Genomic DNA, 15,159 nt, shown 5'->3' on the forward strand with positions numbered 1-15,159 from the left:
GCCGAGCGCCCAGACGCGCCCAGCGGGAGCGCTCCGCCGATCGATCACGTACATCAAGAAGTAAAATCGCCAAACAACCTCTAGCCGAGTCTCCTGACTCGACCAAAGGCTCGGGGGCTACTGTCGGGTACCATAACTATGGGGCACTCTAACCTAGGACTAAAACTCCCCCCAAATAATGACGCAAAACACAGCCCAGCATATGGCCCAAATTCTCTTCGGGCACGAGAATCTCGAAGTACACACTTGGCCCACGGATCAACGCCACAGTACGGTCCATTCGAGGCCTCACTAGCCGCGGAGCGATCTCCGCCTCGCTCGAGGCTCTCTCTGCCGAGCCCTCCGCGGGCCCTCGGCACAGGGGAAACTCCGCCTCACTCGAGCCCCCCTCGGCGGACTGAGGAGGCGGCCCAACCGCCCGACGGGACGGGGCGCATTTACTTGCCAACTACACCGTGGTGTGGGGCGGGTGCCAGACGGTGTCGGGAGGCGTCAGCTGGCGTCGGCCACCATGCCACACAGCGAACGTGACCGGCGTCTCCTCAACCTACACCCGCCACTGTGCCGCTATTCCCGGCTTGGGGCAGGTCTGCGACGCACAGTACGGACTTGCCTGTCACCGTCCGCCACTGTGCCGCCCACTTTGTGTACTTTTCCCCTTTGCAGGACCCTCGGCGGGCGTGGGCAGCAACCCTCGGACACAGTAGAGCCTTTGACCGGGGAAAGACCGGAGTCTTCAGCACCCTCGACGCCCCACCTCATCTAACGTAGTGCTCTGCGCACTTCTACAGCTATCACTATGCCGTTGTTTGGCGCCACATGATATGGACGCGCTCCGGGCATGGGCACAAGGATTCACAAGGACGATGACCACGACTTACGCCATGCTCCACAGCGCTCGGCGAAAGGGAAGACCCACTGTTCTCCTCTGGACCACAGGGGGGAGAGAAGTAGACGACCTCACTGATCCCCCATGCATCTAACCCTTCCTCCTTGAGCCTATAAAAGGGAAGGGGGACGGAAGGAAAAACAACTACGAGAATGCACGTACTCACTCCACTGATATTGGCACTCGCCTCAATCACTCCCAGTACACCTTGAGACCTGGGAGCTTCTCTCCTTTTCTCACCTCAACTTTACCCTCAACTACGAGCACTTCGGTGCAAGTATTAGTAATACAGTGCACTCCTCTGCTGGACGTCCCCGACATCGCTCTGCCCCCAGTCGCCATCCGCGCCGCCGCTCCTTCCCCGGCCACGCTCCATCCCGGCGTCGCTCCGCCCCTGGCCGTCGTTCCCGATCTGGTCCGTCCCCGTCCTCGACGTCGCTCCACCCCGGCCGCCGTCCGCTCCGCCGCTCCTTCACCGGCCGCGCTCCGTCCCGGCGCCGGTCCGCCCCCCGGCGGTCGTCCCCGATCTGCTCCGTCTCCGTCTCCGTCCCCGCCGCCGCTCTGTGCCCAGCCGCGCTCCGTCCCCGGCATCGCCTCGGGTCCGCCAGGTCACTGCTGCCCAAATCTCCGCCGCGCCGTCGCCGCACGGACCCGGAGACCAACCGGCTCGCCTCCGCCCCAAATCCCCGCCGCCGTGCTGAATCAATGCCGCGCCCTAGCGCCTCGCCTCCGACCAAAATCTCCGCCGCACCGCCAGTGCCGCGTCGCCGCCACGCCGACGCTCCCAGCCCTGATCCACGTCGCTGCTGCCGCTGCGATACTGCGGCGCCGCGCCGCCAGCGCCACGACCCCGCCGCACGGACCCGGAGCGGCCATCTGACCTCGCCATCGCGGCCAGGTATCCTCTCCATCTTTGCCGACACAAAGCTATCGAGTTCATCTTCGCGGCGCCGGCGCTACAAACACGAAACGTAAGACCCTCTCTTGGTCACTGATCTGATGCGATTTGGTCACCAGGTTCGCGTTCAAGGGAGCACGTGGGGTGTTTGCATCGAAAGGCTTGGAGGCCACTGGATGCGATGAGGGGCTGCTTAGACTGAGTCCAACAGATAGATGCAAAATGGAGAGGCATTTCCTCCATTTGCGTTGTACACAGTAGAGGGATCCCGCATGCGAAAATCCTCGTCTCCAACACACGGAGGCAAACGCATATGCATACCTCCACCGTGCCGCCAAGCTCGCATTGCTCCCCTCCTCTGATCCCTCCGCCCGCGAGCCCCCAGTGCCTCCTCCCCCTGTGCCTCCTCATTCCCGCTCGCGCGCGCCGGGGCCTCCGCGACTCGTTCCTCCCCGGCGGCGGCCATGGCGGGTCGCGGGGCCTCCATGGCGCATTGCTCCCTCCCCTCCTCTGTTCCCTCTGCCCGCGAGCCCCCGGTGCCTCCTCCCCCGGTGCCTCCTCCTCCTCGCTCGCGCGCCGGGGCCTCCGTGGTGCATTGCTCCCCGGCGGCGGCCATGGCGGGCCCCAGGAGCTCGCGGTCGCGACCGCCGGCCCTGGAGCGGCGGTGGATGTGGCCCTCGTGGCGGGGTCGATCCGCGGGAGCTCGTAGGACACCGGCGGGCCGTCGTACTCGAGCGCGATGGAGTAGTCGAGGTTGGCGGGCGGCTCCGGGATGGTGGTCTCCGGCGGGAACATGCGGCGCACCAGGTCCTCCCAATCGCCCCCGCCCGCCACCCGGGCCAGGCCTCCCTTGCTCCAGCGGCCTCTGCTCCGGCTGCGAGGAAGACGACGAGGAGGGGGAGAGACAGCAGCCCCGCCGGAGGTGAGGAGGGGGCCGCTCCATCGCCTTCCGCCGCGCTCGCCCCGCGCCGCTGGCCAAATGCATTCGAGGAGAGAGGGGATGTATTTTTACCTCTCCTCTCTCCTCGAAGGCAAAATCCATCGCCGGTTTGCCTGATCTGTTGGAGAACACTTTCGTAGTGCACAATTACAATCGGTGATGCAAAAATGGAATTGCATATGCTGTTGAAGTCAGTCTTATTACACTTTGTAATCAAGAACGAGGTATGTGGATTTATCTGTCTATTTCTTTTTTATGACAAACAATGTGATCAAGCAATTATTCCAGTCAGAAACTGGTGAGTTGAACTTCAGTGCAATATACAACATGGATAGCGTGGTATGATCTTAGTAATATCCAGATGCATAACTTTTACTCGATAGTAATGAAAGGCACCAAGAATATTAGCATGTCAAGAAAAGTCTTCTGTTCCTATAGGTCTGTTCCTATAGGTCTGACCATGTACTAAACAATATGACAAAGCAATTCAGCCACATGACCAATACAAAAATGCATGGTCAACCAATCGATGAGCAAGGGGATGGTTAAACAAGTGGTCCTGATGGTATAGCTATTGTCTGAGAACATATATCTTTTTCTGCCATTCTTTTTCCACATACCTTTTCGACTTTGAGACTAATTTTTGATTCTTTTATACAACAAGGCACAGATATATGATTGGTCAATTCGGAGGCGCAACAACACAAACAAAGTTGTGGCAGTAACAAATCCTAAATCAAAGGACACTAGGTAGGAAAGGATCGCCAGCCATCCCAGGTTCACTTCACCAAGGTACACTAATAAGCTAGGTTTTACTTCACTAGCCTTCCTAGGTTTATTTCACCCATGAGATTGGCCATAATTTTTGACAATCAAGTTGTGTTAGGGTGTCTCCAACAAATCCAATTCTGATAGCAGTAAAACTCTGGGAATAAGGGCAAAAGATTGGAAAGGATGTGTATGGTGCATTGGTGCAGCAGCAATATGACAGAGTACAGTGCTACTAGCGAACTCGATGTAGCAAACAAAATAAGTCTTTTACTAACAAAATAAGCCATTTCCTCATTTAATTAGGTTATTTTCACTATGGCAACATGTTCCTTTTGAGTCTATTGGACTGACATAAGTAGAAGCTTACATCATTTTGTATAACACTGCAGAGACCAATCATTCTTTGCCCTATCCAACCCAACAGTATATCATATCCCTTCCTTGCCTTGATTCCTCTCTTCTGCTGTCTCGTTGATATTAATTGCAATTTGATCACATTAGATTGATCGGAGTAGAGAAAAAGCGATATATACAGGAGTATTTTCAGACAGCAAGGAACCCATATCTGATGCAAAGCTACACTCTGCAGAATCCTCCGTTCAGATTTCAGTGACCATTCGCAACTATTTCACATAACCTCTAATTCAAAGGTATGCAGAATATGTTTCTAGCATAATGATGTTTACGTAACAGCTGCTATAGTTTTTTTACTAATTCAGTGCTATGTCAAATCTTTTTCTTTACAGCTGAATATGAGGCGTTGAGGTGTTGTGCTACGAGGAGTGTGGCTAAACTTTGATTAGTTTCACCAGTTAACTTAAGGTAATAAATCTATACTCTGTAACACTAAAGTTTATTCAGAAGCAGAATAACCAGGTTGTTTGAGCATATTGTCGCTCACTCACTATGAGGTGATTTTCTTGGCTGTTTAACTAATATGGCCATTACAATATGATGCGATTTTCAAAAGTTAGTCTTTAAGCTTTGATTAGTACAATCCATGAGATTTGGAAGTGTACGTGTAGAGTTATAATCTAGGTACCTTTTCATTTTGCACATATCAACAAAAATTTAATCGAACTGTTAGGTTTGTTATTTATGTTACTGTAATGAGCTGTAAGCATGGGAGTCTCATTCAAAGCTGCCAATGTAATCTTTGCATCTGTCATGCTTGGTGCTTTACTCCCAGAATGCCATTATATTTTTAAAAGTAGTGACCAACAAAATGGGTCATGCTTATGCATGTTTTCAGTTTCAGCAATAAACCTAGCCACCATAAATAAATTTCTGCAGGACCATTGTTGGTTCATTTTTTTTTGTGAATTGTTTGTTTTTCTCCTATGTGAACAAAGCTGGTGTGTTAGCATGTTGACATTGTGTGGTACTCCCAGTATCACTGGACTGATGCGTCTCCATAAATCATTGCTGGACAGCTGGAGCAGTGAAGCTTGCTTTGCCAAGGTATCCTGGCTGTTGGGAATTGTTTCCCCTTCGATCTTAATCATATCAAATGCTCACTTCTAAATGGCTACTAGAATCATTACATTTATATTGCAGAGTCGTTATTAGAATATGCCTGTAATGCATTTTGGAATGTGAAACTAACTACTAAAGTTGTTCACCACGATTTGCCATGAATGGTTTAGAATGCTAATGTTAGGTGAAGAATGCTCACCATACTCAGATCTGATGAATCCTTGCAATGATGAGAAAATTAAATTAAGAATAATGGATAGGATAAATTTCTAGACATAGAGGAGCTACCTTTCCCAATAAATTGCCATATCAATATGTAAAAATAAAACTGGGTTAAATTCATCTTTTGGCCTCAAAGTAGGGCGTATTGGTGGTGATTTCTCTTTTTTCACTACAAGAAATGTGGTGATCTGTGACGAAAATTTCATGGCGTTTTAAAAAAGTGTCAGAATCGCACACAATCCATGACGATTTCCTGATTTTCGTCATAGATCCGAAGGTATGGGCCCTTGGCCCAAAACTTAGTGACATTTTATTGAATTTGTTATATAATTGAGCCCACAAAACAATGACATTTCAGCATTAATGTCACAGAAATCGTCATAGTTATTCTGACTATTGTATGTTTTGGCATTCAACATTTTTATACACGGTGGGTTTGAGTCGACCACAACTAACCACCAGGCCCCCTCCTTAGTTGTGCCATGGTTCATTATTTAATTTTAGTTACATTCAAATCATGTTGGAAATATGCGTATTATTCTATTACCATATTTTAGTTTGAGGCATATTTCATAAACAATAAATTAGAAGTTGTCTATTACATGTAAAAGTTATATTGGGATCTATAAGATTGTTAGTTTTGCATTTTACTTCACAGTGTGGTCTTAATTAGTTATTTAAAAAGAGCAAAAATATTTTCACATATGAGATTCGAAACCTAGTCTCAAATCTCAAAGATATAAAAAAAATGACTTACCAATGAGCTATGCCCTCATTCATGTATGCTAGGCGTTACTTTTTTTAGTTAAATTATTAGTATTTACTTCACAATGTTGTTTTAATTAGTTATTTAAGAAGATCAAAACCTTTTTCACATATGAGAATCAAAATCTAGTCTCAAATCTCAAAAATATAAAAATATGACTTAGTTATATTGGGATCTATAAGATTGTTAGTTTTGCATTTTACTTCACAGTGTGGTCTTAATTAGTTATTTAAAAGAGCAAAAAATATTTTCACATATGAGATTCGAAACCTAGTCTCAAATCTCAAAGATATAAAAAAAATGACTTACCAATGAGCTATGCCCTCATTCATGTATGCTAGGCGTTACTTTTTTTAGTTAAATTATTAGTATTTACTTCCCAATGTTGTCTTAATTAGTTATTTAAGAAGATCAAAATCTTTTCCACATATGAGAATCGAAATCTAGTCTCAAATCTCAAAAATATAAAAAATATGACGTACGAATGAGCTAGCTTTAAAAGAAAAAAAATTGGCGCAACCAAGGGGGAGGAGAGGGGGTTCGAACTGTGGTCCTTGGGTTAAGGAGAGGTGCCACTTTTCCATTACGCTACAGCATTGTTTGATTTTCCATGTAAGGTATTATATGTTTTATACAGAGGTACACCATGTTTTAATTCCAACAAAAATAGAGGCGCAATGGAGCATAGAGGATTCGAACACGTGTCACCAAGACAAGAACCGAGCGCCATTCCCGTGCGCCGAACCTTCGGCTCACAGTCCATGGGCAATAAAATTATTTATATATTATTGTTGAAACGTGGCCCTGAATTGAAGAACACACGTGTGATTCATCCTTTTCTTTTTAATCCGCAATTAAATTTTGTAATCAGTATTTCTCCCTCATAACAACTCCAAATTTGAAGGTTCTTTTTTCTGAATTTTTCTAAAAATCAGAATATTTCATTTTGTGGCTTTTGTTTATATGTTAATTGCTACATCTTGATTATTTTCATATGACATGTTTTATTCCAACAAAATAGAGCACTGAAAAGCATATTTTTGCATAACAATTGCTAATGTAACTTGGTATTTATCAATGCTATGGTCAATATAAGGTGGTGTCCAAAATTGAGATGCATACGAGTTTGAACATGTTATGAGGTATTCAAATCTCAAAGTTTGGACTTGAATTACAAGAAACTATGTCAGAGATGTATCTTTCGGTGAACAATGTATGGTCCAACTTTACCAAAACTATATAAGTTTTTTATGGAAAGTTTATACATCCATAAAATGATTCTACGACAATTTACAGAATTTTTGCAGAAGTTTTAGGTATTATTAGGATTATTTTGTAACAAGGGGGAAAGTAGAAGCTTGAATTATCCCAAGCAAACATTTGAAATTTTCATCTGTTTTTAGGATACAAGCAATAACAGAACATATATACCTAAACAATATTTTTGAGAATGTTTTATTATTATTTGAGGTACATATAGCTCAAATTCTAAATAATTTCAATAAACTCGCAGAAAATCATTTAATCTATTAAAAATGGTAAATGAATTAGAAAATTATTGAAACTTCTACAAAATAGCTTGTACATAGTGTACAATATATAAAAAATCTATTTGAATATATAAAATTATTATTTTTATGCATTAGTTTATAATGATGCAATAAATAGAAAAATAAAAAAAATGTTAAACAGACCAGGAATGAAACAAGGCCCGAATAGCCTGACTAGCCCAATTGTTGGTGACCGTCCATTATCGATCCTGTGGCTCTGATTGCAATACCATGGTATAAAAAGATACACAAACCCTAGTGCATCCCGTCACACCCTCAGCCTGCTCAAATCCGCCTCCACCTCGCACTGCATCTCGCTCCCCCATCCCCTCACCACCGCCAGGCCCGTGGAAGGCTTCACCAAGTCGGTGGCGGTGGTGGCGTCGCGGGTCGCGGGAGGCGGCGGCCGGGAGGAAGGCGCACCGCTGCGTGGCGGTCCGGGCGTCATTGTTCTCGCCCAGGCCAGCGGCAGCCAAGGACGCGCGGTCGGCCTGGTGCAGGAGCTCTACGCACCGCTCCTCCTCACCGCGCGCCGCCACCACCGCTGCAGCTCCTCCTTCCCGCCGTGGCCACCGCGGATCTGCGCCGCCACCGCCACCACCTCCTCCTAATCCCCGTCACTGCCACCTCCTCCGCCGCCGCCTCGGCCCGCCTTCGTCCTGCTCCTCTGACTCCCAACTGCACGCTCCTTGCGCCCTGCGGTTGAGCCTTGCTCCTTCAACTACGGCTCTCTACATCCCGCTCCTTGCTCCTCCGGCACCCGGCCATGGGGTCTGCCAGACAGTCAGGCACCAGATCCGGGCATCTGCTTTGTTTTCTCATAATGATGCCAGTAGAGCAGCGCCTATAGCCCCGGCTCTGATGTAACTATCTTCTTTTTTCTGTCTTTTGCAATCACCTCAAATTCCTATTGTGCTTCTCAGGATGTGTCATTAGCATGGAACATAGGTCGTGCTGTCGTGCAGAAGGCTAAATTGGAGAGCCTTTAGAAGAAGCTATCATATTGTGCATCTTGAAGCCCCTAAATTGGAGAGCCTGTAGAAGCAGATGCTGCACAGGTAAAATTGGTCGTTCGTTATTCTGACTCATTCAGGTAATTAACCTTGACCAGTAAAGAGTCCCGAATTAAACACACACAGTCCTGCTATGCAACTAGAACTCTTGGACTGATTATATTTTCGCCAATACACATCAAGAGCACTATGCAGCATGTGAATTTTGTTGTTGCAATAATTCAATCTAGCATTTCAATTGTTGTCCCCAAAACGTACAGCTTCTCAATTTTAGGCTCGACAAGATGTCCCATGGTTTATTTAGGTCCTTCCATGCATTCTTATATCTTTTAATTCATGATGAACTCATAGCAATTGAAGTCTAAAATGTTTCTTTGCTTTGCTTGCCATGAAACTGAATTGTTCTCCTATTTTGCTCTGAATTTCACACAGACCAGTGGCGTGCAACATGGTGATGCGTGCGGTAGCAGAAAGAAAAGCTGCTTACTCAGCTGATTGTGCGAAACCAGGCACAAAAGAGTTTGAAAACAGGTATGAAAGAGTGCGAAAACAGATATGAATTTATTTCCCTTTTGCTGGTTGGGATGGGAAGGGGGTATTCAGAGGGGAGTCAGATGTATGTGCCTTGTTGGTTTCAAACACGGCATCTGTTATGTTCAGCTAGAGGTTCATTTCCATTTTCTTGGGATGATTTTAGTGGTAAGGTTTAATCTTTTCCTGCCAATTTCTTGCTTACAAAGTCGAATACTCTGCATCTGTTTCTTCTTTTTAATTTTCCCTTTCCATTCTTATTTATGGACAGAAGGTTGACAATCGCTTCAATCGCTGACTGACTTCATGGTGCATGTATTACCTATTGAAAAAAAAAGACAGGTAATCTCTGACTTCCTTCAAATGTATCAAACCTTCTAGCTGGGGTAATATGGTCCAAAGTACTGTATAATATGTATATAAAATCGGTCTGTTAGGACTGTCGTCTGACTTGTATTTAGTACTGTATTGTTCGAATATTAATTTAGGTTAAAAACACCGTCAGATATGTTGATACCAGTTATAATTTTGTATTCTGTTTGATAATGCAGCAGTTGTATTGACCATGTGTGCTATATCATGTGCAGGTCTGCAATTAAAAGCTAAGATGGATGCAAAACATGGGCTCGTGCTTGAAACATGGATTTGCTTGAAGCTACTTTTTTTTCCAGAATTGTGCGATTTTGTGAGATTAATTAGTTATACTGATTTCATGCTAAATAGAAAGACTTTGATGTTTTATGCATGTGATGAGATGTCTGTGGGCTGGTTTATATATTAATTTGGGCTGAGATGCTAATTGATCTACTGCAAAAATGGGCTGCTTTTAAATGGGCTAGATGTACAATGAGTCATGCAATATTTCATGAGCAGAAACTCTTGGGCCATATGCAAATGGGCCCAAATTGACCCAATTGCTTGATGCCACTTCATCGTCCACATCAGCATCCATGTGGTAGCCATGTCATCATCACTTTCCACGTCATTGCCATGTTACCAGCCATTCATCGGATATGCCAACTACACGTCATCTTTTTTGTCATCTATGTATGACGTGGCAATTGAATCAGTGATGATGTTTGTGACGTTTATTTTCGTCATAGAAACCGGGTTTGGGTTGGGCTTCAGGGGCCCGGGGACATTTTATGACGCTTTTAAAATGTCATGGATCAAGCAATCTGTGACGAAATTTTAAGAAATGTCACGAGGTGTAATCTGTGAAACTCAATACATGACGCAATTTGAGATCGTCATAGATACTGTTTTATGACAGTTTTTTAGTGATCTGTGATGAAATTTAATCGTCATGTATCAATAGATTTTTTGTAGTGTTTTCTGCTTTTGAAATATGAGAGGGAGAAATAGAGATTGCAATCCTCAAAATGATTTGTCTTTTGCACTTTGTTACTAATGTGATTTCATTGATTGCACCATCCGCAGTCCTTTCGTAGGATGTGAGCCTAGATTTTTTTTGATGAGATGTCTTATGAATTGTATTTTTTTTGTATGCAGATATTTCTGGATAAATGATACTCAATGAACCTTTTGAAAATCTAGATTTGTAGATGTGATGCTGATGCTGATGGTGGATCAACCCGGCAGGAAAACAAAGAGGCCTTTGATTTTCTGATCGCTCTGGTCAACTGGCATTTGTCGAAAGAAAGGAATGCACAGATCTTATGGAATGATGAGGCGATCGTGAGTAACAGAATAAGCATAGTAGCTGAAGTCCTCGAGACTTATTTATGGATGTAATATATCCAGTGGGCCAATGCCTTGGTGTTGCAGGTCGTGTAGTAAAACTATTTGCTTTTGTCTGGCTGGAAGAGGCAACAGAATGAATGCAATCTCATCTAATTCAAGAAGGCGTGGGGGCCATCGAGCACGAGCTAAATGCCTAAATCTTGTCTTTTATATACTACTATTTTTAATTCCATATAAGGATGAAACCTTATTTCAATCCTTCAATTTAGCTATCATATTAGATTGTAGGAGCGTTGATTTTGTATATATATTTCGTATGCAATAAAGAAAAAAAAATATTTTCGCATGCATATTTGGTATGCTATGAAGTGCAATTCCTTCAAACATATGTGCGTACACATGCTTCAAATGCTACAAGTTTTACAAGTATTTCATATAATTGATGCTAACATAAAAAATTCGTTTGTCCGTAGCAACGCACGGGCACGAACCTAATATATGTATATGATTATATATACTCAATTTTTTTTAAATAATGAGTATTCAATGAATACCATTGAATACCAAGTGGGCCCGCCCCTGATCACCCTGGCAGAGAAGGCCATGAGGAAGCACACAGGGTCAGGCCGAGGTGGGGAAGCCTTTGCAACAGTATAGACTGGGTAAAGTGAAATCGCCTAATGACAGCCACAGTATTGTGGAAAAGTAGTCATTATACAATAAATGCATCTTTGAGTGCAGAGATGGTCTTTATAGCATTTGGTGCTAAAGTAATCCATAACCATATGGACCGGTCACAAGAGAACAGAATATATTACCATTTGAGTTCACTATGTGCAAATGAATATTAAGTTGAAACAATTGGCAGCTGAAAATGAAGAGGTCGAGGAGAAGCAATAGTTTTTATCGTACATGACCCAGCTTATTGCCTACCTCATTTTTTACACATTGTGAGATTATTTTTAGACTATTGATACCTGTTGTGGCCTCCCGACTTATGGTGTGGTCAACATTGCCGTCAAGTGTAATATCTCACGGGTAGCAGTCTCCATCTCGAGCGGATCACGGATGATGGCTGGCACCACAAGTGGAAGTGGCGAGAATAGACCGCTCGTTGCTGGCCACCATCACAAGCGATGTTTGTGTTGTCGGCATCGTCACAGGCGAGCGAGAGGATGCCAGGGCTATATATTGCCCGCGCGACAAAACTCGAGGCCATCGCCTGAAGGCTTCCCTTCTTTTTCCTCATGCTCCGGTGGGCGGCGGCGGCGAGCCAAGGGAGAGGGAGCGGCGGAGGTAAGCTAGGGGAGGGGTGGGGTTGGCCGGGGTGGCCGACGAGGGGTGGTTGGTGGGGAGAGCGGCTGCGGCGAGATCGCCGACTCTTGGGGTGGTGGAGGGCAGCGGTGGAACTTAATTTTCCGGGTTGCCGAGGCTTCCATGGCCGCCAACCCTAGAGGAGGTGGTCGGGGGCAGCGGTGGCCCGACGGTGGTGGCAGGTTGGGCGGTAGAGGGTGACGCGGCTTGAGAGCGCTGTCGGCTGGCAGGTGTAGGAATCCTGGTGGGTGGTGGCCAGCGGCGGGGGTGATGAGAAGCGGTGCGGCGGCGAGAAAGGATAGGGACGGCGACGGAGGAGGATGGCAGCGGAGGTGCTGGGGCGGCGCCGGAGTCGGGCAGCGGCACAGAGGCGGGGGAGGCCGTTGGTGGACCGTGTGGGCCTTTAGGCGATGGATGCCGTTTCCATCACCTTAGGTGAGAAAAATTATTTTTTAATTTTCCTATTGACTTTCTATTTTTGAGTTCACTCAGTTTTTCATGACGTGGAAGCTGACATGTGGCATGTTTCTATTGGTCAAAAATTGTGTGAGATAAAAATGAAAATAACTCGAATGTTGTGTAGTCATTCCTAATTAAAAAAAGATAAAGATTTATGCTGTTAGATTTTATAAAGATATTTTATGAAGATTTATCGATAACTCGAGAGGCCATATAAAATACGATAATAAATAGCTAATTTGGGAATTAAAAAATAAAGATATCATAAATGAGTCCATATAGAATACGATTAGTAAATAGATAAAGATTGAATTAGAAAATAAAGAAACTCGATCGAAAGTCTATATCAAATATGATTAATGAAATAAGTAATTTTGAAATTAAAAAATAAGAAAATTTTGGACATGACTAAATATTCCACGTCAAATACGATTAGTAAATAGATAAATTTGAAATTAGAAAATAAAAAATAAAAAATTATAACTTAACCAAAGAGATCATATAGAATGCGGTTAGTAAATGGTGAAATTCAAAACTTTAAAAACTAAAAATAACAATTAAGCAAAATGAGTTACTATTAGTGAATAACTAAGTTCAAAACTAAAAGCATAAGGGTATTAGTAGTTAGCCAAAAAATCCATATAAAATATGACTAATAGATAAATAGATTCAAAAATTAAAAATAAGGAAAAAAATAGTAATTGATTGTATAGATATTAAGGAGAAAATTAAGTAGAAAATAGTTAAATAAATCTTATAGGTCAAATATAAATAGTAAATAACCAAATTTGAGTTAAAAAGTAATACAAGTTCATAAACATTTCATGCCAAATATGATTAATAAATAGTTAAATTCAGACCTAAAATTAATAAAATTAGTAGTTAATTTTTATACAAAGTTCGGACAAAATAGCTAAATAAAATTTTATCTCAAATATAATTAATGAAAAATTGAATTTGGAAATGAAATAGTGAGAATGAAATGGACTATCGGGAGCTAAAAATTAGGGGAGAAGAACAATGATGTTATCATACTAGAATGACTGATGTGATTTAGAGTAAAGCAACGTACTCAGACATTAAAGTTTGTCATGCACACCATCCATGCAAGTTACAGGATGGAATGGCACAAACAATCAATGATGTATCTTTGACGACTTTAGGGTAATAGGCAAATATCCTTAGGAGGGACGGAGGAAGGGAGAAACATAGAGGGGGATGAGGGTGGGAGAAGTACAAAGGATAAAACTACACCTTACTGGCTACAATAATCAATCTGTTGACTAGGCACACCGTTCATTCTAGGAAGAATGAGCAACTGACATATAATATGGAAATATGCATACATGGGGCTTCAGTAAGCAGATATAGGAGGACAAAGGAAAGGGAACTGTCGGTGGTTTTACCACCAACCTACGAGTGAACACCCCAAGATAGGAGATTGTTCAGTGGGGGATCGCCGGACCTGGAGCTTGATGATAAAAGTAAGGACATAAGATACATATTTTGATAGGTTCAAACCACTATAATAGCGTAATACTCTACGTCTTGTTCAAGATATTATATATCGCGCCCTAAGCCTTGGTTGTTGAGTTGATGTGTCGATCTAGATACCCCTACCCTTCTTTATATATGTCAGAATGAGGGTTACTAGTCGGTTACAAGGTACGAGTCATAGTAAGATTATGGGTAGAGTTCTAGTATAGATTACAAAGGAATCCTAGTAGGAGTCTAGACTTCTTCCTTCCTTGCGAGTAGATTCTTTACAGGTACCTAGGGATCTATCCTTCATAGGAAGAGATTTTGATACGATGAAAACTAAAGAGGATTACTGGAGTGCTCATTAATGTTTCAATGTGAACTCAAATTTAATTCCATTTATTAGTTTTGGTAGTACACATCAAATCACTCATGTAGATATCTTTCTAAAAATTTAAGAATAATTTATCTCCATAGCTAAAACTCTCAGACAAAAATATACGTAGCTGGTCTAAGACTAAACAAATGTATTCCTAATAAAAATGTATAAAAACCCATTAAATATATTTTCATAAGGAATTTTTTTCAAATTCATATTCCATAAAGATACACTATAAAATACGACCACAAAAAAATGATAGTTCTTGATCGATGCCCGCGTCCTTAGGATAAAGAAGATTACAATAAGATAACTAAATCAAAATATATACATCCATTTACTTTAATTAAAAAATTATAAATACCTAAAAAACTAGTCAACCGCGCTATTTGCATAGACGATCTCTTCGCCAACGCACAGCCACAAGATTTGGCAAGGCAACCTGCGCCACTTGCCCACTTGGCTCCGCTTGGCATATTGCGTGGGAAAAATGATTGGGGCAGTCTGCCAGATGCTTAATCATAATGTACTAGGGGTCTAGGGGTGGTGGCGATACGCACCCATTCCCAAACCCCCATGATGACACTACGCGTCCAGAGGCAATGGTATCTGTGGCGCCGGCGGCGAGCTGTGCAATGCAACACGTACCATTTGTGATATGTGTTGAGGATCAAAATTGACATAGTTGTATAGACTGGTCTGATCGATATGTATAGACCGGTCATATCGGTCAAGATGATTTTGTCAAAATGCAAATTTGATTTTACC

At 43.4% G+C, this 15,159-nt stretch overlaps 1 long non-coding RNA gene across 19 annotated transcripts; it reads left to right on the forward strand.

Annotated features, from left to right (window-relative positions):
• Window positions 1–1,160: 1,160 nt before the first annotated feature.
• LOC120703524 lies at window positions 1,161–11,112 on the forward strand. 19 transcript variants are annotated; one of them, XR_005687053.1, is made up of 10 exons: window positions 1,162–1,787; window positions 1,907–3,292; window positions 3,398–3,519; window positions 4,088–4,148; window positions 4,245–4,320; window positions 4,890–4,959; window positions 8,436–8,570; window positions 8,958–9,056; window positions 9,328–9,398; window positions 9,644–9,970. It is a non-coding gene; the product is annotated as an uncharacterized LOC120703524 (long non-coding RNA). The 19 variants fall into 19 exon arrangements; XR_005687050.1 differs by having other exon boundaries at window positions 1,163–1,787; window positions 1,907–3,519; window positions 4,851–4,959; XR_005687047.1 differs by having other exon boundaries at window positions 1,163–1,787; window positions 1,907–3,519; window positions 9,331–9,398.
• The last annotated feature ends 4,047 nt before the right edge of the window (window positions 11,113–15,159 follow it).

The sequence above is a fragment of the Panicum virgatum genome, chromosome 4K, assembly GCF_016808335.1.
Source record: "Panicum virgatum strain AP13 chromosome 4K, P.virgatum_v5, whole genome shotgun sequence".
Taxonomy (NCBI): Eukaryota; Viridiplantae; Streptophyta; class Magnoliopsida; order Poales; family Poaceae; genus Panicum; species Panicum virgatum.